The 24,110-nt window shown below is 45.2% G+C and overlaps 1 long non-coding RNA gene across 1 annotated transcript; it reads right to left on the bottom strand.

The window, feature by feature from the left end:
- Positions 1 to 1,804: 1,804 nt before the first annotated feature.
- LOC129385452 (uncharacterized) lies at positions 1,805 to 17,847 on the bottom strand. Its single transcript, XR_008612977.1, has 4 exons — positions 17,760 to 17,847; positions 12,861 to 13,040; positions 4,918 to 5,109; positions 1,805 to 1,902 (listed from the first exon to the last, which is right to left on the bottom strand). It is a non-coding gene; the product is annotated as an uncharacterized lncRNA (long non-coding RNA).
- Between the last annotated feature and the right edge of the window lie 6,263 nt (positions 17,848 to 24,110).

Raw genomic sequence — 24,110 nt, 5'->3', positions numbered from 1 at the left:
CTGCTATGTTAACATTGTCGTCCCAGGAAAACTTGTTACGGTGAAGCAAAGGCTTAATTTGGATGGCAACGCTAAAAAAAACAGATAGATAGGGTGTTAGTCTGTGAAGTATTTGATTGGAGCTACTTCCTGACAATAAACATTGTTCCATTCATATGAGTTTGTTGTACTTAGAGAGAGAGAGAACTTTCAATTATAGTAGTGGCGTGTACATACATTATAGTGTGGGAACTATAGATACCGTTACAGAAGTCACTTGCGTACATTGTCAACGTAAAATGCCTCAGCGTAGAGCGTTGAATGCAGTACCGCGCAATGAGCAGTCCAAGTAGAAAGCCAGTCGTCAATGGCAACACTTTGCCTACAATTAGTTAGGTATATTCTGATGACACTTATTGAAAAACTCCCGAATTCATAACGTTCCGAATGGGACGACCAGGGCGGCCCAGCAAGGTGACTCAATATGGGCGTGAGTAAGAGTCGCGTTGTCTGTCTGAGGAATTGGGCTTCCGTGAGCCCCTGAGCGTCCTATGGGTACGCAGAGCGAAGAGTCCGCCTTCAGTCGTGGACAATGTGACGCCGTGAGCCATTTTAGCTGGTTTGCGATGCATGGATTCAGGGTGCCCTCCTTCATAACGAGATAAGCAGAGGAAAGGGATATCGTAGTTAACTCTTCTAATTGGGCGGGCGTCTACCAGCGCGAGTAACTTGCGTTTGCGGATAGCTAACCGTCTACTAGAGACCCTGCGTATCATGAATAATATCTGGTCAATCTTTCGCAGCAATAGCCACACCGTGTGGGGCGCATGACCGTCCTCCTGAGAATACTGGGCAGGGTGAACACACAAGCTATAAGCACACTAGGGTTCTGTCAGAGGTGCTGTGCGTGTGGTAATCTATGAGCAGTAGACGACAAGCTTACATTATTTAATGTTTCACTGTGCACTGCCCAAAGGCGAGGGAATCGTATCGGTCTGATCTCGTGCTCTATCGACGTGGTATACATGCCACGCCACTAGTAGTAGTGGCGCTCATCATGCCAGAGTTGCTAGAGACTTGGTAAGTGCCTGGGCGATGTTCCTTCTGCCTAGCTGAAGCCGCCTAGAGTGCTACATAGCGTGAGCATGTGGTACTCCCGCATAGTTGTGAAAGGAAAAATCCCATTTCCTAACCACTTTTTTTTTTACCTTTAAGAACATTCGTCTATCATGAAAGTTTCTGCAGAACTGATTACCCGCGTATTTTATACGTTGCTTTCGCGAAGAATGATTCGCCCTGCAGGAAAAACTGACTCATTCTTTGTTTTTTCAAACGTGGAGCCGAGACAAAGATTCTGATAGTGGCCTGAAGAAGGAACCGCCGCGACAATGATTTATTGCAACCAGCAAACCATGATCGCAATTGTCCGCATTAGCACTATAAAAACGTCATGGCTCAGGCTATGAGCGCGAGCGATTTTGTAACTCGCACCAGTCTCATGCGGCGCTCGCGATTTTCAGCCGTGGCGTGCCTAATACTTAGATAGTGGTTTTGGCACGTAACCAGCCATATTTTTTAAGCCTTCAGCTGTAGCCACCCGCGTGCGATTGTCGCGCCACCGCAAGAGATATTCATTAGAATAACCATAAAATATCAATTTAGCAAAAAAAGTATTAGTGCGTTTGACCGGCATGCTAAGTGTTGGCAAATAAGAACGTGCCCTCTGAATTACACCTGCAATATTCGTGGCTACTTCATAAAATTCTTAGAGTCAACGTGTTTCATTGTTTCTTTTAGGGTGACGAATAAAAGAACTAATGAAAAATTCTAGTGTGCCATTTATTTTGCACATATTAGACAGCACCGCACTTTGTGTAATGGCTCAATGTCCTGCCGGACATTCTTGCAGGTAATACATGTGATCTGTAAAAACAATTTGCCACAGTATTAGTGCAGAAATGAAGACCTGCATGGCAGTCTCACAAAAACAAAACAAACAACTAGTCTGTCTACAAGGTAATATTTTTTTTAAGTACCTGAAATGTGCACACCTCAAATGAGAGTGCTTCTACGTGCTTAGATAAGCCGGACGAATTACCATGACGATGCTCTAGTATACACTAGCCACAGTAGTAGCCACAACTTCGGCTTCGAATAAATATGGCGCCTCTCGCAGCCCTGTTTACACTTTGTCCAGGTACACTTACGTTTGAACTTAGATGACCGAAATTTTTAAAATTTGACATGCTGATTCTAGTTTATTGTTCCAGGTCAGAATAAAACAATGGTCCTTACTTTTGTAAAGGGAGACAAGACAGTTCGTTCATAAAGAAGTGTGACAGTGCAACTGCTTTATGTTGCTGTTTTTATTTGGTCATTACTATGTGGTTTTCGCAACAACATTGAATTGGGAGAAGACGCTACTTTTAACCGTTCTTAGCCTATTTATGGCCGTGCCGGTAACCAGCAAACGTTCCACGTCCTCCTCAATTGAACTAGTACATCACGTAGCGACGTTTGCTCTCCATGTACACTGCTTCCAGCGTGCCTCTAAAACCACGCCTACTATAGCTTTTGCAATTTTGGTGCCGTAATGTTTTGGAGAGCATAAGTTTGCGGGTCAATTTGATGGTGAAATAAACGAATTTTAACTGTTTTAACTATAAATGAAATGCTAGAAGTGGAGCCACTTTATGAAGAGATCAAACGTAACATTATTGTACTGTGGATAAGTGATTGCTAGGCTCTTTGTTCAAGCAAGAAAATATGTCAGATGCGGTTTAACTAGTTGCTTTGCCCTTGGTTTGGTGGTCAGAAGATAACTTTCGGCGGTATTTTTTTACCATCAGAAATGGGCTGTGGTATATGTAAGGCGCACAATTATTGGTCAAAGCGAGCGAACAGCCTTATATCACGCACAGCTGAATTCATTCACACGATAGCGTTAAGTGCGCGGTGTCGCATAAAATCCGGCGTTTAAAAAAAAGTTTATTTCAAACAACAGACAATAAGAACTCTGAGTCACAATCACGGCCAATTCCACGAGGACGGTAACATATGCAAAAAACGAAGCACTGTACACACGGCACGTTTTCACAGTAGTGTCCAGTCCTTACTCACTAACATATAACCACATAGAGCTAGGACAAGGCACATTTACAGATAAACTAATTGGCATATGTGTGAAATGATGCTCACTATATACAGTGTACACAATGGCTGTGTACAATGATGAAATCACAGAGACACTTTACAAAAGTTTGTAGGGATGCTATGAGGTGTGCACATACAAAAATATACATATACAAAACACCGGCGTCCCGCGTCCAGTGTCTAGCAGCGCACGTTGGTTCGGCAAGAATAATTTCGTGCTACGCATACCCAACTACGCAGGCACTGTATGTGGTGCAAGCAAATCACTGAACTAATATAATTTCGCGAGGCAAAATACATAGAAAAATCGTAAAGCAGACTTACGCACAACCTAAAGGTATGATAACACCGGATTCTAATTTGAATATAAGAGAAAACATAATCCTGTTAGGCGGAAATTCAAACACAAACCATTTTAACGCGATAGCGTTTTCCAGCTGCCGTTTGAGATCTGTTTTAGTAGGAGTGGCGCGGCCCCCTCGTTTCCTTGCATACCATAAAAAAGAACCACGAAACTCGGCTTCGTGCAAAGCGTTCGCCGCCATCGTTCCCCGCTGAACATTGCAGTTACATAAGCTGCAGTTGCAGGGAAGCGTGAGAAGAACTCAGGGATCATGGAACGCTGTCGCGTTCCACCCTTAAAGGCGAAGCTTAAGCGGTCTCCAACTTTTTTTCGAAGTTTCCCATTCATGAAAAAAAAAAAACGTCTATCTCGTTGCAAGATAATAATTGCATAAAATATCACGCAATAAAAGTTTGAGTGTCAAAGCGTTACAGTTACACAGATTTAGCGCAATATCGAATGGCAGGAAGAAAGGTGGTGTCTACGCATACGTTTCACGCATACAATAAATACAACAAGCAGGTGAATTAAGTTATATCCATCAATTTTCAACAGCATATAGTGGTTTTATTTATGAATTGTGAGTGAAATGCCTAGGTAAAAGTAAAATGCAAATTGCTCTGCTTGAATTGTCTTATTCGGCGCTCCTTGTACCTGCATAATCAAACATGACAGCTTAGTTTCAGAGTATTTAAAAACAGCTTGTCTCATCTCTAATACCGGCGCTACCGAAAGATTTCGTTTCGTTTAGTTAGCTCAGGATACAAACAGACATACCACCATAGAGCCAAACTTTACACAGAGGACATTAGGGAGACATCATGAAGCAATGACGCTGTCTACGATGCCCATTCGTTAAATTAGGATGTACTTTGCAGAGCGCAGTACCTTCGCAAGGAATATTTTGCGCTGCATACAGAGACGATGTTCCTCTATAAATAAGATGTAGCTACTAGCTGTGACATACCTGTACAAGCAAAATTCATATGTAAATATCAATAAATAAATAATAAAATTTGTAGTAATCGCACATGTAAAAATACATTGACATAACAACTGCGGGAATCTTTATGACGGGTATAATTGCAAGCAATAATATCTAACATTCGTCTATGAGGTAAATTGAATAGAACACGCGTGAAAAAAAAAGAAGCAGAACCTGTATTGGCGTTTAACTGGCGCTAGGCAATGAGCCAAAATATGTTTGCAACTGAACCCGCTTTTGCAACCGCTAAACGAATTGCTATATTATCTTTATCAAGAGCAGACGCTAGGTTTACCTCATACTGATACAGTTACAGAATAATTTTTTCAACGTGTGACAAAATCCCTGCAAATTTTACCTGAGCATGAATATATGGTTTTCAAAATAATTAAAATATGAGCGTTGTTATATGCATGCATGCGCGGTGTCAGAATGAACAAGATACAACACTACTTACGTTTGCATCTTTCGACACATTCCTGACATGTTGGGAATACGTTCATATAGAGGGGGCCGCACTTCCCATGTTTAAACTGGTAACACTTTTCATAATTCGCGCTGTAATACCACATCCACACCCAATCATTGCTGAATAGGCAAACAGTGTGCCCTGGCGTTCTTTGACATAAGTCGCTGGAAATCTTGTAATCTGTCGCGGAAGAATGTTAAGAACGTTAATGCTTTGATAGGAATTCCAAAATACGGCATCATAACGCAATAAGGCATCCAAACAATTAGCACACGTGCTATCTTGCAAGACAAAAATAATTACTTCATGGCAGAAACGTGAGGAAACGTTTGAACCAGAGTGTTCATTATCTCGTCTAAACTCTTTTTTTTTTTCAAGCACTAAACGCTCCGCCATCGGCACTGAGCCGTGCACATGACCTTTACTAAACAATATCTGCGTACGAGAGCACGCCCTACAATAGAAAATAGACTCCAGCTTAATTTTAAAAGAGGTTCACAAAATTTATCACGGTGAAAGCCTCAAGTGGCTCGTTGCAATGGCTCATACCCGAAAAAACGGCGTCTAGTCTAGCGAGATCAAAATATCATCCTCTGGAATGGCTCATATCCGCGTAACCAAGCAAAGATGCACTAGCTCAGTATGAATGAAGAAACGAAAGAAAGAACGAAGGAACAAAGAAAGACAGAAGAACAGAAAACGAAAGAAAGAACGAAACAAAGAAAGAAAGAGGGAAACAAAGAAAGAATGAAAGACTTTCTAGGCGATGCATTATGTGCCCGCATGTGTCGCTGAGGAGGTCAATCTATACCATCATACGCTTATTTCACATTGCGTCTCGTTATGCCTTGCGAGAAGTCTCACGCCTCCGATCGTATGCCATCATAGATTACCACGTGTGCAGCAGGCTTTCGCCTTCACGTGTTACAGGAGTGGAAAATGGCGACCAACTTTTATGGTCGCGACGTTACACTTAAATGAAAGAGGCCTTGCATTTAGTGCCATGCCCGAATACAAAGTGGTCCTAAATCAAAGGGAGCAAGATGAGTGAGCCAAGATATTATCTATATAAAACCACATAATGAGAAGTCAATTAGAGAATTGTTGTCAATATGAAACGGCTTTAAAAAGGCTACAAGAGGGTTCCTGGCTTAAACCTACGCAACAAAACATGTTATAGCATTATCGCTCATATAGTTGCAACCACACTACCCACGCACCTTATTTTGGTATCGCTGTCAAGATAAAATGAGCCATTACCTGACCATGGAAGTTTCGGCTGCGTAGGTAGCGGTGTTGCTGCGCTACCAATGACGTAATTACCGCTAAAGTTAACCTCGACCGTTGTGTTAAGACAAACGCAGCTTACGTTAGTACACCAGAGCAGGAATACCAGCGTTACAGAGAGGTTACTATGGCCATAGTAGGTATAATAATCAGCACTCAAATTGGCGCTCATCAGGAGTTGCAGGGGCTACAAATGTGGAGCATGCTGAAAAAAAATGTTATGCTTGCTCGGATACGCCATAGTGCCTGAACTTATTACTATAGAATTTACCATGCTGGCCCAAGCAGCGTCTACAGCATTCACAATATGTTTCACGCACTCCGCAGTTGCTGTGATATAGCCTGGACCATTCTTTGTATTCGAATAGAGGGCCTTGCGGCGCAAGCGGGGCATGCCCGACTTCGCCCGCTACTGCTAGACTCACTGAAAATGTAAAATATAAGGTTTTGGGGATGATGAAGACCATGATGCATTACAGGTGGGACGTAAGATAAGTTACGTCTTCATCGCAAATGTCTGCTCACAAAAACAAGTATACTTGGAGCACACCGACACGGCGAGCGCTATCGTAATTTGTCTAGATGTGAGGTACGAGTCTTTGTCTACATCACTAATTCTGGAATCTAGCGCAATCGCTGATGCTCGTGTGTTTTCCAAAATGTAGAACGCTATTCGGGTCGTGCGTGCCATCTGATTGGACAAGGCTCACTAGCTACAGAATCGGCGGCGACATTCCAGACCCGTCCTATGCAAGAACGATTGCGCCGAACAGTGGTGACATTGTCACAGCGATTGGCATGCGAAGAACGATCACAGCAAACTTGAACAATTTAAATGCGTGTAATTGGCCCCATCAGAAAGCCATTGTCCCAATGCAGGAAACAGGACATGAAAGCGAAAAGATGGTAGGCATAAAAAATAAAACGCAAGTACGAAATCAAATCGCAGAGTTCACTAGCGGAGGTTCCCTTCAGGCATAGTGCGTGCATGGATTCAGCTGTGCGAGGTGCAGCTCTGATTTCGCAATACCATTTGGCATGACGGTCTGAAATGGCGAACTATAAGTTTTCACTCAGTCCAGATAGCCGTATTGGTGCGCGTGCCCAAACACGGTCGCCGGGCTCGTATGTCACGTATCATGGTAGAAGATTGTAGCGCCGGCTGTCAATTCTATGATGGTTCTTTGTGCGCAGGTAGGCGAGCTGTCAGGCTTCTTCGGTGAGCTAATAGTAAGTGGCAATTGCGAGGTTCACTGAGTCCCTGACGTTCGGCAGCACAGGTTCAACCGTCGTCACCGGTTTCCTTCCATAAACCCGGTCACATAGCGTAATCCACGTGCTGTCGTCTAATGCCGTATTGTATGCGAATGTTACATATTGAAGCACGGCGTCTTCCGTCTTTGAGTTTGTAATGGGCGGACATTGCTAACATGCAGGCGAGTTTTCTTTGGGCGTTACTTAAATTATGCTTCTGCGGGTTGTATTGTCCAACGGTGACTTGTATGACTGTATTGCAGACCTTTATAAGTAAGCTGTACTGTGAAAGCCATTCCTCTGTCGGTGGTGAGGACTTCTGAGGCTACCATGTCGTAGCAGGTAATTTCCGACGAAGATTTTCGCCACTTCGACCAGACTTGCTTCTGAGGCGGCTTTTGTTTTGGTGTACCGGGTAAGCTAGTAAGTAGCCACGACAATTGGCTGATTCTGAGGTGTTGACGTCGGAAAGGCACCAAATAAGTTCATTCCCTTCTACTGGAGCGGTTATTAGAAGGCTCCATTGCCTGCAGCATTCAAACTGGCCTTGTAGGTGGTGTCTTGCGTCACCGACAGTGTCGGCATTTCTTAAAGTACTGGCCGACGTCTGTGTTCACACCCGACTTGAACGTGTTCTCGTAGACGTCGTTTCGTAATCTAAATGAAGACAATTGACGACATAATACACTTGACAAGTTGGCCTTGTCATCTAAGTAATCGAAAAGGCATCTTGGTGCGGGCCAGCTTGTTGCAATTCGGCAAAACGCGATGCACGTACTGTTTCCACAATCGTCTGCTCGTCTTGTTGTTGTGAAGGTGGGTCGACGGGAGTGTTGAACAGGCAACCGGCGTCAAAGTGCCTCCGGACTTGCATTAAACGGTAATTTAGAATTCTTGCAGTCTGAGACTGAACAGTAGGGGCGACCGGGAGATTGCCTCAAGTTTACGAGGCAGCAACGGGCGTAATAGTTTACGAGCTTCAAGGGTCTACCGTGTAGGAAAGGCCGAAATTTTGCAGTAGCCGAAACGATGGCCAGGCGGTCTTTTTCCGTAGTTGAATATTTCCCTTCCTATTTTGACAGCGACCGCCTAGCGCAAGCAATGACCGATCAACTATGTTTATCTTTGGACTAGTTCTACGACGTTGTCCACACTACTTTCGCTACTAGAGATTTCAGTATTTGCGTCCATGTCGATGTGTGCAAGTACCGGCGATGACAGCAGGCTTCGTATCAGTTCTGTAAATGTTTCCACCAGCAGCGTTTCGCACTTGAAATTATTTCCTGATTTTATTTATTTATTTATTTATTTATTATCATACCCTCAGGGCCCAATGGGCATTACAGAGATGTGGGTACATGGTTTACAAACAAAACGCATTCAAGCCTATAAGGATACGATAAACAGACAGTAAGAGCAGCAAAGTAAAAGGGAAAAAATACCAGCAGCATTCGAGTCATTTTAAAAGATGATCTGTCACAGTGGTCTTAAATGATGACGCATCGGCTAAGGTGGTGATAGAAGAGGGAAGACGATTCGACTCAGAACAGGTTTTCGGCATAAAACAATGCAGTAACATGTCAGTGTGACAAAGAGGAACAGCTACCTTATTGCTGTGATCGATAAGGGAGGATAAGTACACTGGCTGCGAAATGAGTTGCTGATTCAATGAATGGTGATGGAACACTTTGTGGAATAAACAAAGGCGCGAGATGTTGCGCCGAGTTGTTTGGAGGTTAGAAAGGGTAAGTGACAATTTCGTCTGCGAGACACTAGCGGCACGTCAGTAGTTCGACATAATAAAACGAGCTGATCAATTCTGAAAAGATTCTATGGATTGCATAAGAGTGCGGTGTGCCAGATCCCAAATTGCACACGCGTATTCAAGTTTCGGACGAACGAAAGCTTGATAAAGCATTAATTTTAGGTGCTATCGAGCTTGGAAAAAATTGCGTTGGAAATAACCGAGAGTGCGAGTTGAATTACCTATGATGTAGTAAATGTGAGTATGCCATGACAAGTCATCAGATTTGTAGCCACCGAGATACTTGTATGTAGACGCGCTCCAGTCCGATGCCATTAGTTCTGTCTGTATTCTGAAGACATTGAGGCATTAGTGCTTCGCGAAAATGTCACGTGTTTGCATTTACTGATGTTAAGAGTCACTAACAATTTATTGCACCATTCAAATACTTTATTTAGGTAGGGTTGAAGGACAAGTGTATCGTTAGGGTTATTTATTTCGCGATAGATAACGCAGTCGTCTGCAAATAACTTTATACTAGAGTTAATGTTATCTGGAAGATGATTTGTGTAGATCAGGAATAGTAGTGGACCTAAAACAGAACCCTGAGGGACGCCAGATTCAATATTACGGTTGAGCAGCATGTGATGGCTGCTCTCGATGATGATCGCTATGTCTCCGGCTGAGATGAAAATTATTATGTTGGACCAGACAGGATACTGACCTAATCGACAAGAATATTCAAGGCATGGTTACTGCGAATAATATCCGGTAGTATAACGTGGTCTACAGACAGCGTTATCGGCTCGGACCCTTAAATAAATAACTGCACCTTGCTTATTGAAGAAGTGCATGCGCAGGATTGGTCCTGTGAACAATATATCAGAATTGCAACCCTCGAAGGCTAAGTCTTTCTATCTACCGTGACTCTTGCTGTGCAATTTCCAATCGCTATTATTAGGTGCCCTCCTGCAACGCGGATTTGAGGCCCCTCTCATGCAGCCTTAACACTCTTCAACATTTTGGCGAAGGATACACTGAAGACAGTGCAGTTGGCTTCTGTAGCTGCCACAGCGCTGGCTTTTTAACCATCAAAGAAGTACGTCAAGATCGTTCATTCTGAGATTTACATTTGAGTTATGTCATTGTGCCGAATGACGGCTGCGCCTTCTTGTGACGGCTGCTTTAGGCGGTTTTTCTTTATTTCGAGGCTTCGTGTCGGGTGAAGTTATGTCGTTGCCATGGCGCAGATGTGGCTCTGGCAGCGTCATCATTGGCTGGGGAGAAGTTTTGGCATTTTCTCAATTGATTGCTTGAGGCCTTCAATTTTACAGATATGGGTAAACGGACCAGCCACGGGTAGCATCTCCACGTTGTCGACGCTTCGGCGAGAGGTAGCGGCCTGGCGACGTCGAACGTGAAGATGGTAGGTTCTCAACGAGAAGCCGTGATGTAGTTGGTGATGTCGCAGAGTCGCGTCATGGGGACGCGAGGCATTCGCCACGAAGCTTCGTAGTTCCATATCGTGTTTTAGGTAGCGGTGGTATACGTAGCCCGCTTCTTTACAGTGACAGCGATGGGTGATGGTTTAGTTTGCGTCACACGTCCTTTTTCCTCTTAGGAAATCACGCGAGCGAACTGGTGGACACGGTAGCTAGGGCGACTGACGACGGGACTGCAGCGCTTTCGGACTTGAGCGCCGGCGTGGTGGTGAAACCTAAGGAAGGGTGATGGCGGTGCTGGTCATCGCTTCCGGCTGGGACTGTAGTGATTTGGACTGCACTTCAGGAACTCCCTGTGACTGCTAAAGTTCATCTTTGACGTTGCCAGCGATCGAGGCTGTGTGAGGCTGCGACCTCGCGTACATTCTCTGTAAGTCCTCACGCACGATTGCTCTGATCGTGTCACGCAAATCGTCGGTGCCTAGTGCTTGGATTTAGGCGTATTTTCTCGTCAGTGTAAGGCGATTATGTTGCCTGGTACGTATGTCAAGCGTAGTCTCGATCGTTGTGGCCTTCGAAACAAATCTGGCAACGGTCGACCCGCATGCGTTTCCTGTATCATGCAGGTGTCTTAGCGGCCAAAGAGACGATTTATTGCTTCCGTAAAGAGAGCGTTGTTCTGATTTTGAAGCGATACACGGGCTTCTTGGAGAGCTTGAGCCCTTGCACACGATGCTTGCAAAGCTGTCCAGAAACATGTTTTGAAACAGGTCTCAATTGTAAAGGGAGGAGACACGATTTGCCAACTACGTATTGGCGGCGTATTTTCAAGATATGTAGACATGCAGTAGCTTCTCATAGCACTTGCAAATGTTGATAGCAATGAGGGTTTCATGTGTAGTCTGCTAGCAGTCTGGGTTTTCGAACGACTATTCATGGAAGCCTGGCGGCTCCGTGGTGTGCTCAAGCGCAATCACTGCAGATGATACTTAGGCTGTCACTGGGGCTGTTAACTTGGTCAGAATTTCTGTTGTCTCGGGTCTAAGTCGGTAAACTCCAGCAGTAAATTTTGTAGCTTGCGGCTAGCTCGCTGGTACATGGCGACGCCAAGGATGTTCTCACGGTTTGGAGTTTGCTCAAGGCATGTAGGGCGTTTTCGATAAACAACGAAGCACCGTCCCCAGATGTGTTCTTGTCATGACAGTAAAGAATGAGACACTGCCGAAGACGTTGTCTAAAAAAAGGCAACCTTTTATTGGGAGTACTTGTGCCCAGAAATACACGTAATGCTTCAAGGAGAACGAAGCGGCGGAAATTATTGTTGTTCGTCGAAATCTGCTTTGCGGATGAAGCGCGTCAGCTATTTAAACAGGACAGCTAGCAATGTGACGTAGTGGTTTTCACGTTGCGGTGCTAAGCCCGGTGTCGCTAGATCACAGCCTAGCCACGGCGGCTAAATTTCGATTGGGGTGAAATGTAAAAACGCCCGCGTACGGGTTTTGGCTGCACTTTAAAGAATCCCAGGTGTTTCAAATGAATTCGAAGTCACCCCCTCCGGCATGCCTCATAATCATAATTTCGTTTTCGCCCGCAAAACGTCAAAATTAAAGTTTTAATTTTTACGTTACTCGTCGTACACTCAAGCTTGTTCGTTGATACTCGCGTGCGTCCGAGCTTGCACTACGCGAATAATTACAGGCATATGAGCTTAATTAAGAAGATTTCTTACTACATTTCAGAAAGTTCCAACAAGCGGGTCTTGCCCTGGGCGATAGCGTTGTAACTGCGATTCTCCATTGAAAAAAAAAAGCGGTCACTGAAAGCGATCAATAAATAACAAATGTGTCAATAACCGCGCTTTTAGAAACGAACTAGCTCCCACAACTAATTGATGCTCGGTAGGGGAGGCGTCCATATTCAAAGGCCGCATAGGGTGCGGCCACGCTAGCGATAAAATCACGTATGCCGTGCCCCAGGCGGCAGGGGGCGTGCCACAAAATCTGCCAAGTGGCAACGCTTTCTTGCCGAGGAGCTCTTTTTCATGGTATGGCCGCTTGTCGCTGACCGGGGAGACAATGAGGAGCAGCCGAAACCTTCACGTTAGCAAGCACTGCGTTTTTGCTGCTAATGTCGACGTTCCTGTGCAATGCTTTTTAAACTTTGTCTATCAAACACAGCATGACTTAGCAATTTCTTTTACTTACGTGCACATCGATAAGCACATATTTGGATACTTCTGAAGTTATTGCCATTTCCGCCACATCCACCGTAGGTAAAATATTTACACGCACCCACTTTATCGTCGTAATAAAGGCGTGATTCGTTTCTGTGCGTGCACTTGCCATATTCTGGTCCAAAATAACAGGCCCTTGGTTTGCTGTAACCTACAAACGAGAACAGAAGCTTTGATGCCCCAAATGTGTCATCACCAAAGTCTTCAGTATGTCTTTTGAAATCGAAAAACAGAGGCACATACTTACCCTTTTGTTAAAGTGAAGGTGAGCGGTGGAAGGCACTCATAGTCGAACGAAAAATTTTGCGAGGGCGATGGAATTGCTACTTACGCCATGATATAAATCGCTAAATATGTCGCTAGCACAACAAAAGTTAACGTTGTAGTAAAGGTGACGAGAAATCCTCTGCATTTAGGGACATTCTCGTAAAGTTAAAAGCTCTTTCAGGAGTGCGTGAGTGCTGATTTCTTGAAAGTCATATTCCGGAGGAAGTTATATATAGAAGTTCTAGAGTGAAGACGATGTCCTCAAAGTGCAGTAGCACTGACGCCATCTCGCCACCGTAACATATAAACACAAGCGCATAGGAGTATTTTTTTTCTTTTTTTCAGCTACTTCAGGATCACTAATTTCGCCGTAAAGCTTTTGCTCGACGTGTATCTTTTTCTCGCTGGATTTAGAAGTCCACCTGAACATCTTAGCACATGTTACCGCAGATGATGGTACCAATTCCCAGATCATGGTAATATTTTAGAAATAAATTATATGCTGATCCAAAGCACATGTTGGACTCTATGAAGCGATGCTTTAGTAAAGCCAGTAATTAAAGGTGTGATTAACGGCGATATGCATACAATTTATTTTGCGGAAATTATGATTTAACGAAATGATTATCTCTATCAACAACGAAGGTCACTCCATTACTGCATTGCAAAGTTATGGTCTCGTTATTTAGATGATTGAGCATTCAAACGCGATTATGTAGATTTTAAAATAAATCCAACCAATTTTTTGACGAGGGGTGTATTAAAATGTGATAGCCTAATATGTGTTATATAAATAACTTCTCCGTATGGTACTAATATAATGTGATTTACAATTTTATATGTTTATTTTTATGCAACACACCTTACTCTATACACGCATGTCGGCCTCGCATAGGAGCTTTGTTAGGAATATACCACACTATCTATGCTCACGGAATATTTATAAAAAATGTATAATCAAGAAACAGTCTGTATAAAGACTTTTAAGCAACGAAATTTAACGAGTGAAGATGAAAAGTAGCGATAAAGAGTGCATCAAGGAGGAAACACAAGTCTGGAAGTCTACTCACTGCATGCTTAGAAGTATTCAAGCTATTAGACTGGGAAGGATAACGAGTAGCGTTGAATGATGAATACCTAAGGAACCTGAGGTTTACAGATGACGTTGTCCTGTTCAGCAATGCGAATATGTCTTGCAACAAATGAATGTGGACTTTATCAGACAAAGTCTAAGAGCAACGTTGAACATTATAATAATGAAGATGTAGATAATATTCAGTGGCCAGACAAAGGCACGATAATTGATGATTGGCAGTCGGTTTCTATAATCTCATTTATTCTAGACCAACTAGTCACCAGAGACCGCGATCACGACAACAAAATTTTAAGATGTATGACAGTGGGTTGGCGCTCATACAGTTTGCATTACCAAGCCATTACCAGCAGGTTACCACGACTGTCGAAAAACTTGTACAACCTCTGAATAATACCGTTTCTAACATATCAAGAAGATGGAGTTGTGGAGGTCAAGTATTCAGTAGCGAACATAACTAGTGCTCAATCAGAGTTACGGAATGGGCTTCAAGAAACGGGAAGTACAGTCGACGGCGGTAGAGCACTAGGTAGTGTGAAGAGATTAGGAAATTTACATGCACGAGATGGAGGTGAACTGGCACAGGACAGAGGAAAGGGAAGATCAATGGGTGATGCCTTTATAATGGATTGGACGTAAATTAGCTAATCGCGAAGGCGATGGCAATGATGATGATATACGAGAAGAGCAGTCTAAGGCAGCCGTTAACCGCCATTACCTATCATAGAATGCAAACTTTGGGATACAGCCAATTTTTATATTTTTCATCATCATCCTCATCATCATCATCATCATCATCGTTTTATGTCTACTTACTGCAGAATTAAGGCCTCTCCCTGCGATCTCCAATTACCCCCTGTCCGCGCCTACCGATTGCAACTAGCGCCCGCGAATCTCCTAATTTCATCACTCCACCTTCTCTTCTGCCGTCCTCGACTGCGTTTTCCTTCTCTTGGTACACATTTTGTAACCCTAATGGTCCAACGGTTATCTAACCGGTGCATTACATGACATGCCCAGCTTGATTTTGTCTCTTATAGTCATTTAGAATATCGTCTATACCAGTCTGCTCTTTTGTATTTTTTCTATTTTTGTATTTTTGTATGTTTGTATTTTTATGGAGACATACTGGTCGGTTGGAAGGGGCTACTTCCAGGCAAAGAACGTTATATTGCTGATATGGTCGCAAATATGAAAGGAACTGTAGCATCAGATTTACGAGAGAAAAATAAAAAATAATGAAGAATTTAGCGAAGAAGAAGAATGCTATGGTGGGACATCCTCTCCAGCGCTTTCTATTGGGTAAGTCGCTCGTGTGCTTTGCTCGAAGAACGCCGCTTGCGCTGAGAGTCAGAGCCCTGCTATGATGGTCGGCCCAAACGCTGGTGACTATTAAACACCTTTACAAGTGGCGTAGAGTGCTTTCGCGTACGACATCAATCCTGCAATTTTCATCCCGTACCCTACGCTACACATTGCCTCCGACCACACAAATAGAGACGCCATTCTGCCCGGCACCCATTGCACACCATCTACACAATTCTATGCATGCATCTGAATGTGCGCGCATTTCTGCCACAGAAAGCCATGCGGAAGAGTTGCGCAATCTCGCACGGGCCTTTACCTCCACTGACCAAGAGTGCCCGAAGAGCACTCGCGATCACACCACTTCTGCTCCTACCTTCCCTCCTGGAGCGCTTGTGTGGCCCTCGGTCCCTTCCACTGCACCGGGCCTTTCTTCAAAGCTCTACCCAAGTATAAAGGCCCCTACCGCGCCTTCGAACACGCATCCCCCGTCAACTACGTGGTCGAGCCCGTTGAAACGTCTTCGGACATAGGCCGTCGCGCACATGACATTGGCAACGTGAGCGCACCGAGAGGTGCTATGATCCACTCATAGTGAGGAGCTGTTAGGTCGCCGGACGGCTCCCTTTTCATTCCCGCGGGTAATTGTAGCAAAGAAGAGGATTTCTATACTGGGCCAACTTCTCCAGCGCGTTCTAGTCATTCAACCTCCCCAGTGCTTTGCTCGGGCAATGCCGCTCGTGCTGAGGTAGGGAAACGGCTGAGGTAGGGAAAGAACCCTATTCACATTAAAAGTTGAGAAGGCGTTAACGTCAAACATTTTAGTACAGCATCCCTCAAACAATCAGGTAGGATGCATGGATTCTGGTAAAACAGCAGACGAATTACATGACAATTCAAAAAGGAGGCCGAAGAAGAGTATGGAATAAGATTCATTGGTAAACTATTGACAGTAATAAGTTGACTATTATAAGCTGGTGCTGCAACTTTACATGCATATAATTTAATGACCGGTTTAAGAAAGCACCGCATCGTATAAATTGCAACTTCTACATTGAATCTTCGTAAATGTGTTACGTATTTTTTTTTAATATTGCAGCTTTCCTAGAAAAACCTTCCGAACATTGCTGACCGTAGCTGCTGCTGCATTCTTGAACACCAGCTCAAAACCAGGCAGCACATTTGGAACCAGTCTGCCTATACGTACAACCATCTCTTCAATTTAAAAACGGGCCAGTGGCCTCCTAAGAAATTGCGTATTGAAATATATAAATTCACTTGACCAACCTTATTGTAAAAATATGCGCCATAATTTTTATTGCCGCTATCCTGTTGAAATTCAAACGCCATTTGACACTTCAAGTGGCTGCATTTCCCTTGGGTGTAGAAAAATTTTCATTTGTAGATCCATAATTAAAAATAGAAGCAACCACTTCTTCGTATTACCACGAACGGATTATATTGTTACGTGGATGCACAGCAGGCATGAAGCATTACCACCCTTCCTGTGCTATGGATTCATAATGGTCTTTCCCCTATCGGGTTTTATGCAACATGCTATTAGACGAAGAGGAGGCGGACACTTGGATTTAGTGACTCGTACACATAAGCGGCCTCTGGCCGATTTAAAGGCGACGACGTGCGTTGCTTGATGTTGGCCGGCTTCCATCTTGGCCAGTGCTTCCTACCGCTTGTAAATATGCCGTGTAAATAGTTTACCTAATGCCCTTCCCTGTAACAATATACTCGGTTTAATGATAAGTAGTTTACTTCTTTAGAAATAGCTTGAAGAGCTGATTTTATAGTTTAAGGCAGCAATAGTCGCCGGAGTGACACAACAAGCAGAGCTGTGCACAAATGAAATGGCATATAATATGTGATAGCCCCAATGCATATAGGACGGATACAAAGGTTCAGAGAGGACCATGAGCGAAATTACTCTGAAGAATAACATAACATTGCAAATACGCAATAACATAATGCAAAAAAGAAACTTTCTGCAAGAAAGGGACCTCCACAGTAAAATAAAATATACACGCATAGCAAAACCCGCAGTTCATTACGAATAAAGGCTTGTTTTCTCTCACTACGATACCAGCATTTGTCGAGGTACTGAATAATCTGCTTTATTATAGCCATTTAGTTAGCGTTAAAGAATAGTTGAGTGAGACGTAAACGAATTGTGGCAAAGGCAATTAAACTTACCAAGGGTGCGATGCAGGTAGCAAAGAAAGAACAGGGCAGCAAGTTGCTTGGCTATGGCCTTCATGTGTTTCCCACTTGGAAGTTCTGCGGAGTTTTGCGAACAATCTCTTAAATCGGGGCTAGGGCTTATAATGAATAGGTTTCTATTCCATGCATTTTTTGTATTCGATAACAATGGGTCCTATTTTATACGTTCGTTTTTTATTAAAGAGATGCATATTAAACAAACTGCATAACCTAAAATATTCTCAACAGATGCACATGCTATCACTTTTGAGCGTCTTCGGCATTGAGGAGGTCGTCGAGTAGGCATTATCTACGCATGTCGTTCCTCCTTAAATTTTCCGTGCCTGAGCACGCTCATATTTGCGGAATATAGATTATTGATAACGCGTTTGTTTTTGCAGCTGCAGATTTGGTAGTGGATGAAAGTTATTCGATGTAACGGCGGCGTGCAGTAAACGTTCACTATATTTCGTACCAATAATAATAATGTCACCTCTCTCCATTCCGTGCCAGGCTAACTTTTGTTTATTCTTACGTTCATTTATTTTACCAATTTACAAAAATCTGCGCTCCCTTTTTATTTGTCAGAAAGAATTTCCTCTAACTGCATTGTGCATTACAAGAGGGACACGACTGAACCAATAAAGCATATTCAGGCACCACCACTGATGTTCTGCTTTTTCATCGGTTCTTGCAGTTTTGTGCAGATTCCAGCTAGCATAAAATAAATACGAAACGTTTTTATAGCAGCTGACTGAGACGTTAAAAAACTTGCGGCGCATTTATCCCACGGCGATCACCAACGGTAATGCATTAGTATTTAACCAGTACAGCGAAGCAACGTGTTTCTATACCGTCGAAACGAGGTGCGTACGAGGAGCGTACTGCAGCGAGACTCCTTTTTCACGCTTGCCCAAGAGCACTCGCTCGGCGCATTCTAGCCGCACCACCGCGAAGCCTGTACGTAGCCTTCAAAATGCATGAGCCGCCGGAGCGACCAAACGCTGAGAAACACCCGATGGGGCAATCGGACTCTTCTCACGTGCTTCTTCCTGCCCGCTGTAAGGGTTGGGGTCGGGCATGAAATAGATGGTAGCTGGCCCATGCCGTCGTCCAACTCATCCACGCTGAGGACGTTGCTGAAGGGAGAGACTTGTTCTCATCGAGAACGAGGAATATGGGATTTATTTACACTATCTACACGAAGGGTGGAGAACGTTACAGTTCATCAGTCTAGCATGACTGAAAGAGAATGCACACTGAACCGCCAACAACGGCTGGTTAAATACACCCTGTCTTCCCTAGATACCTAGGTGAGGGAAAACGGCCGTTCAACCTTCGACCAATGGGAGCATCCAAAGTCATCGTAGCTGCGGCGTGCTGGGAGAATTTAGAAAGTCGGCACCTCTGCAGGGCGATCGTAACACCGCGCTGCAACCTCTGGTGGCTCTGCCAAGATGTCCGCGTGTGGCCTCCAAGTTGAGAAGCGTGGTGCGCCAGTGGCTGCGAAAGTTGAGCATTGTTTACCGCGCTTGCCGTGCAGTCAGTGGCCCATACTCAATAACGTAGGTTGGCGAGAGGTTCATTGAAGAGCGGCACGTAACTAGGGCACTTGCGGTAAACTCGCAATGCATCGCGAATCAGCCGTGGCGCTACCAGCGCGGCGATCGACGAAAAGGGAAACCAGCGTCCGAAGAAGCCGCTAGCAGAAAGAAAGAAATAAAGTCGGTTGTCACCGAAATACCGAGACTCACGCCTGTCCCTTCGTTCCGCGCACGTACAGTCTTTGTCAAAAAACTTAAGGCCGCTATGAAAAGCCAAGGAGCGGCAGCGCTCCGCTATCGTGGCGCTGCCACCGTCGGCGCCCGCCGTCGCTCGTTGACGCCGAGGATGAAGAGGGCCAATGAAGCGCGGGCCCTATAACGTAGAACTATTCCAATATGGTATTATTCCAATCTCCTGACGTCGAAGTTGCGTAACCGCCGACGCAAGCATCGGGCGGTGACCCTCAGGGTTGTCTGAACAGACCAATCAGACGCTCTCCTCGTTTATAGGAGGTGATTTTTGTTTGCTTTAGTAAGGAATAACATTGCCTACACTGAGCAGCTTGTCTAATTGGCTGTCAAGAGGCGAGGAGCCCGCTCAAGTGGAGAGGTATTCGATGGGACGGAGCCAGTGCACTGAATATTGATAACCGGATGAAGAGGGTGGTGCCGGCCTCTGTGATTGGTCCACTTTCGTTTACTTAGCCTGTGGTGGCTGGTCGAAAATCGCGGCTGCCTGCAACGGAATGTTAAGAATGCCGTTAAAAGGGATTCTCAGGAAAGAACAGTTGGCACAATGAGGTCGTAAACGTGCCGAAAGTGCTCGATAACGTTACACGGCCACGAAAAAAGCTTTATTGTATGCAAATATACCGATGCTCTCCGGCAGGTGCGCGTAGCCACTACTTGAGCGATATGGCGGCAGCCACGTTTTATTACTTTTGAAACGGAGCACCGTGGGGCTATTTGGAAGAAAATTCAGCTTTGCTCGGCGTATTAATTCATCTTGAACGCGTACACGTCACTTTGACCTGGCGAGTTTTCGTGGTTGTATGACGTCGCACCACAGGCAGGTGAAGTGGGTGTCGCCCGAAATCTTTTGACCGATATCCGAGGGCTAATGGCAAAAAGGCGTCGAATAAAAAAAAATTCTTCTGTTCCCTCCAAGCATGCATATTCTGTATGTACACAGGGAAATAGCGCGGTTTTCGTGACGTCGCATCACAGACAGGCGAAGTGAGGGTGGTGCAAAAAGCTTTTGACCAATCGCGTAGTGCTGATTGAAGAATTGGAATATGAAAGTTTGGAATTCCTTTACGTTATAGCTCCTATCAAACATCCTTTGACAACAGCGCCCGCGAAAAACTAGTGCGGCGTTCATTCTGCCAGCTGCTATAGCTCATCTTGCGGCCGCCGCTTCGTGCGAGTAACGCGAGTATGCGGCCTGTATTGGGAGAAACATCGGAACAAAGAAGGTCAAGCGGAAAGTCGGAGAGGGTGGGATAATCGCATTTTTGCACGAGCGCACTTATCAAAGGATGCTCCAGGGTAAGCGACATGCTTCCCTGGCCTTCTTTATCCTGGGCGCCAGCCAGTGGCGGCGCCCGCTGACGGTGGCAGCGCCGCGATAGCGGAGCGCAGCCGATCCCTGGCCGTTCATAGCAGTCTTAAGTTTTTTTGATCAAGGCTGTACCTACACTTGGTGACCGCAATTGTCTCTTCATTCGGCGCACGTACCATCGGCCTATAAAAGGTGACAGACCACGGCTCAGGGGGCCAGTGTGGCTGCGGGGCCACGCCACAGCGCTGCCATAGGGGCTGCTGTCTCGCTCCGCACGCTCATGGCGAGAATGATCCCAGTGACGCCAGACATGGCCTTCACTCTCACGCGGGGCCTTGTCACACTTGATAAATTTCTAGTGCATGGTTCATAAACTCTGCTGCTGACAGTCGTGACGAAGGGGACCACCCTGGGACCCAGGTATGCGGGAATACGATTAGATATATACACAAGTAAACATATAAAAGGATACATAGACCCCGAAAAGTGCGTGAAGTACCCTAAGAGTGCTAGCGTAACGATTTAAGCAATACGCGAGTACGTAGCATTCGTTCTAACAACAGACCTATGACGTCGCATATTCTCCTGATTTATAATATATTTGAGACAAACCAGTACAGGCCTTCCAAAGCTTTTCAAAAAGCTGTCTACAAGGAAAAATTTCGGCAGAACGAATCTCACGGTGACTCGTAGCAGAAATGAATTTCAATTGAATCAATCTAGCGACACAGCGTATTGTTACCACCGAAACGAGGTATGTATGAGGCGTGTACTCTGGCGGAACACTGCTTTCGCGCTTCCCTATGAGCACTCGTGGCCATCATCCACCGCCTTCACCCTGAAGTCTGCCCGTGGCGTCTGAAATACATGGGGCGCAACTGCGTGCGAACGGTGGGAAATGCGTGCCTGCGGCAGCCGGATCCTTGTCTCGTGCTTCTTCCTGCACGCGCTGCACCGTCTAGTGGCTGGGCGAACAAATCCACGCGTGGCCTTCGAGAAGGAAACCGTTGCGCGCCGATTCCTGCGCACGCTGAAAATTGTTCCCTCGCTTGCCGCACACTCAGTGGCACGTACTCAGTGATACAAGTTGGCGAGAGGCTCACCATTTGGCAGTAGACTACCCAGTGTACCAGGTAGGCTGCATTACGTTTAGGTACAGACTTATATACACGTATACATAGAAACAGAAAAAAAAATCCAGCTTCTTCGCCACTTGGGCGTCCTAGATGCAGCACTAGAGACGGTCTACGCAAGTGAGAACTACATCCTCTAAGCACAGCGGTGATAGGTTGGCCGGAGGCTTTGGAGGATGGAAGCAGAGACAGGTGAATCTTGAAGACACTTTTTATTTAGATCATTTCACCAGAAAAAGACATAGAAATACAAGAGAGAGAGAATGAAGAGGAAAGGCAGGGAGGTTAACCAGATACGAGTCTCCGGTTCGCTACCCTACACTGGGGATAGGGGATAGAGGTTAGAAAGATGACAGAGAGGAAAACGCAAAAAAAAAAGGGAAGAAAAAGCACGCACACATGGAGGCACACACACACAAAAGGCGTTCCAGTTAAAGTCGTTCACACAGGCCGGTAGATCGCAAAAAGCGCAATAGCGCTTGCACGGCCTTCTTCTGTGACGGTAGGTCCTTTCGATGTTGTAGAATTCTTTTTTCGGATAGCGCTTGGTCGTCCAGTTGGTCAAGTTCGTGGCGAAGGCATGCCCTCTGTGTACTGTACTGCGGGCAGGCACACAAAATATGGCCAATTGATTCTTCATGGCCGCAGTGGTCACACGTTGGGCTGTTGGTCATCCCCATACGGAATGCATAGGCTTTAGTAAAGGCAACGCCCAACCAAAGTCGATATAAAAGCGTGGCGTCTCTACGGCGAAGCTGTGATGGCGTTCGAAGACTTAGTGTTGGATCAAGTGAGTACAGTCGCGTGTTTCTTAAATGTGGCTCATTCCATTGCGACGCGGTGCACTGCCGAGCAAGTAGACGGAGCTTCCGTGCTGCGTCAGTTCTAGAATGAGGAATTGGGACGTGGCGCTCCTCAGTATGGGCTGAGCGGGCAGCGTGATCCGCCCGTTCATTGCCGATAATCCCGCAGTGACTTGGAAGCCACTGAAAGGTTATCTCATGGCCTGCTTCACTTATATGTTGCAACGTCTCTGTAATATGGAATATTAGTTGTTCGTGTGGTCCGCGTCGTAAAGGTGACAGTAGAGACTGCAGTGCCGCCTTCGAATCGCAGAATATTGTCCATTTACAAAATACAAAGTCTAACTTAAACATATGGGGCTACGCTATATTTGCCAAGCGATGGTGCATAGCACTACAAGTTGACTCCAGAACGCTTGGCCGGGGTGAATCGGCAGCGTTTTCTATCCCTCGGTGCCTCCCCTCCCACCCGCAATTATAGATTTTTATGGCTTAACGTTAAACGTATTATTCGTGGGGAAACCATGCGTCCTGAAAGGTCTAAACATTCTTTACTGCAATGCTATTGCCGTGAGAGACGGAAGTCCACACATAATTTGCAATGCGAAATTATGTTCCTAAACGTGGACCATGCACAAGCCACCACTGAATTGTAGTAAATATTCGTTTAATTAGTATTTATTAATGACAGTGCAACGCACGCCCGAACAAGGGTGAAATAGGTGGACATTTTTTTCATACATACCCGATTGGGGCCACAGCGCCGTGCCATCTTCTGAAAGGAGTCATACTACGAGCCGGAAATCAGGAGTGCTTACGCCTGCCTACCCCACAAAGTCCATCTTATCTGGCACGCCGTGGAAGTAGCAGCAAGGCGTGAACTGACTTATCGCATCGAGCTGCAGAAGCCGAAGCAAAGCGCCATAGAGGTGAGAACGCCACAGACGAGAGACAATGTGCACAAACGTGTAGTGTTAGATGCCCTGATCTTGTTGTTTGACACACCGAGGAAGAAACGAGGTGGTAGACTCGGCAAACAAATGCAACCACAGCCATCACAACATACTATCGTCATCGTATAGTCATCGTCATACAGTGGTCGCCATTCCATCATCGTCGTATACTACTCCTCATGCCATCGCAGTCATGTCAGCATCTTCATTGCACCGTCCTCATAGAGTCGTCAACAAGTATACGTTGCCATACCATCGTCTTGATGCGGTCCTGGTAGCGAGATCAGGATGCCTTAGGACATGCACTTATAAACTGAGATACAAGGAAGAATAAGCATCTGCTTGTTTCGC

Source organism: Dermacentor andersoni, chromosome 7 (assembly GCF_023375885.2).
Source record: "Dermacentor andersoni chromosome 7, qqDerAnde1_hic_scaffold, whole genome shotgun sequence".
Classification (NCBI taxonomy): Eukaryota; Metazoa; Arthropoda; class Arachnida; order Ixodida; family Ixodidae; genus Dermacentor; species Dermacentor andersoni.
Note: the sequence above shows the minus strand (reverse complement) of the source record. Positions and strands in the feature narration are given on the sequence as shown.